The sequence below is a fragment of the Diospyros lotus genome, chromosome 9 (assembly GCF_014633365.1).
Source record: "Diospyros lotus cultivar Yz01 chromosome 9, ASM1463336v1, whole genome shotgun sequence".
NCBI classification, from domain to species: Eukaryota; Viridiplantae; Streptophyta; class Magnoliopsida; order Ericales; family Ebenaceae; genus Diospyros; species Diospyros lotus.
This window is the reverse complement of record NC_068346.1, coordinates 31350764-31353691: the sequence shown is the minus strand read 5'-3', so window position 1 is coordinate 31353691 and position 2928 is coordinate 31350764. Positions and strand designations below refer to the sequence as shown.

Below are 2928 nucleotides of genomic sequence, written 5' to 3'. Positions count from 1 at the left end.
TGCATATCAAAACTACATAAGTTAGCCTTAGATTGAACATTTTTTTTTCTTTTAGGTTTTGCAATTTTAATTTAATTTAATTATTTATTATTATTATTATTATTATTATTATTTCATCTTTTAGAAATTTTATTTTTAATTTTTAGTTTTTTTTCTTTTTCTTTGTAGGTTTCATGGTGCATGACACGGAGTAGTGGTGGAGAGTGGAGAACTGATACCTATTGATCAAGAAATTGAAAAAACTTTGAAAAAGCAAAAGAAGGAGAAAAAGAGCAAAATGGAGCAAGAGCAACAAACTCAAAATAATCCAAGGACATTGAGCTCATATGCTACACCTACTCTGGATGGCACTACCTCAAGCATTAGAAGGCCCAATGTGCAAGCAAACAACTTCGAGATCAAGCCTGCAATTATTCAGATGATCCAGATGAGTGTACAATTTTCTGGCCCTAATGATGATCCTAACTCTCATATTGCTAATTTTCTTGAAATATGTGATACTTTTAGGCATAATGGAGTTAGTGAGGATGCAGTTCGACTTAGGTTGTTTCCCTTTTCCTTGAAAGATAGAGCAAAAGAATGGCTTAATTCTCTTCCAGCAGGTTCTATTACTACATGGAATGATTTGGCACAAAAGTTTTTATCTAAATATTTTCCACCTTCTAAAACGCTAAATTAAGGAATGACATAACAACTTTTTCATAATTTGGTAATGAATCCTTATATGAGTCGTGGGAGAGATTTAAAGAAATGCTTAGGAAATGTCCTCACCATGGTCTACCTGTTTGGATGCAAGTGCAAACTTTTTATAGTGGCATTAATCAATCTTCTCGTTCGATGTTAGATGCAACTGCAGATGGTACCCTTATGAGGAAAACTCCCGAGGAAGCATATGAACTTTTGGAAGAGATGGCAGCCAACAGTTATCAATGGGACAATGAAAGAGCAAATAAAAAGGGAGTTGGAATTTATAATGTTGATTCTATCACTGCTTTATCTGTTCAAATTGCTGAATTAAATAAGAATTTGGGTAATTTAGGGGTTTCAGCTTTGAATGCTTCTTCTTCTTCTTCCCCCCATTTTCTTTCTTGTGAGCTTTGTGGGCGAGAGGGACATGCTAGTGTAGATTGTCAAGTAGGAAATCTTTTTTCTTCTGGTTCTTCTGAACAAGCTAATTTTATTTCCTATGGTGGCAACAGGTCAAATTTTAATCCCTACTCCAACACTTACAATCCAGGATGGAGGAGCCATCCTAATCTTTCTTGGAGTAATAATCAACAAAGAGTGCCCCCCGGCTTTCAACAACAACAACATCAAATTCCACAAGAGAAGAAGTCGAATTTGGAAGATATGATGGCAAAGTTTATCAATAGTACAGAGGCAAGAATGCAAAGCTTGGAAACTCAAATTGGACAGCTTGCCCAAGTAATTTCAGAAAGACCACAAGGAGGCTTGCCTAGCAATACTGAGAAGAATCCTAGGGAGCATGTAAAAGCCATCACTTTGCGAAGTGGAAAAGAACTTGAAAGTAAAGAAAAAGATGAAGAGCGTACAAAAGAGGAAGAAAACCAAGAGCTTGCAGCCAAAGAAGAGGATCGTGATTTATCAACGGAGAAAAAAGGGAGTTCTTCTTCACTTAATTTAAAATCTTACAAACCTCCTCTTCCTTTTCCTAAAAGATTTTTGAAGGCTAACTTGGATAAACAATTTGCTAAATTTTTAGAGGTGTTTAAAAAATTGCATATTAACATCCCTCTTCTTGATGCTATATCACAGATGCCAAGTTATGCCAAATTTTTGAAAGACATAATTGCAAACAAAAGAAAGTTGGAGGAATTTGAGATGGTGAAACTTAATGAAGAATGTTCTGCAATTCTACAAAATAAATTACCTCCAAAACTTAAGGATCCAGGGAGCTTTTCTATTCCTTGCACTATTGGTGGAATTAATTTTGATAAGGCTTTATGTGACCTCGGTGCAAGTATTAATTTGATGCCCTTTTCTGTTTTCAGGAAACTTGGATTAAAAGAACCAACACCCACCACTGTTTCTCTTCAATTGGCTGATAGAAGTATCAAATATCCAAGGGGAGTAGTGGAGGATGTTTTGGTAAAAGTAGATAAATTTATTTTTCCTGTTGACTTTATTGTTCTAGACATGGAAGAAGATCATGATATGCCTCTAATTTTAGGGAGACCTTTTCTCGCTACCGGGAGAGCTTTAATTGATGTCCAACAAGGAAAACTTAGCCTTAGAATTAATGATGAAGAAGTTGTGTTTGATGTGTTTAAGGCTATGAAACATTCAAATGAAAATGAAAATGAAGTCTTAAGGATAGATTGCATTGATGATTTGGTGGATAGGAAATTTCATGCATTAAGGTTAGATGACCCCATAGAAAATTGCATTGCTAACTCTTTTGATGTGAAGGATCAAATTTTAGATGAACAACACAAGGAGGCTGTGGGCTATTTGGGAGAAAAGCAAAAATTCAATCCATTCAAAAGACACAAATTGCTACCTTTGGATGTTTCCTCTTCCTCTTCTTCGAAAGCCAGACCATCAATTGAGAAGCCTCCTATTCTTGAACTTAAACCTCTTCCTTCTCATTTAAAATATGTTTATCTGGGGGATTCATCTAGCTTACCTGTGATTATTTCTTCTTCTTTGATAGGTCTTGAGGAAGAAAAGTTGATGAGGGTGCTTATGGAGCACAAAAAGGCATTTGGATGGAGCATTGCTGATATTCATGGAATAAGTCCATCAATTTGTATGCACAAAATCTTGATGGAAGAAGGATTCAAGCCTATGGTGCAATCCCAAAGAAGGTTAAATCCTAATATGCAAGAGGTAGTAAAGAAAGAGGTGATAAAATGGCTTAATTCAGGTATTATCTTTCCTATCTCTGATTCTTCTTGGGTAAGTCCT

The 2928-nt window shown here is 35.5% G+C and overlaps 1 non-coding gene across 1 annotated transcript; it reads right to left on the bottom strand.

Moving 5' to 3' along the window:
- Window positions 1-672: 672 nt before the first annotated feature.
- LOC127810732 (small nucleolar RNA R71) lies at window positions 673-779 on the bottom strand. Its single transcript, XR_008025543.1, has one exon. It is a non-coding gene; the product is annotated as a small nucleolar RNA R71 (small nucleolar RNA).
- Window positions 780-2928: the final 2149 nt, after the last annotated feature.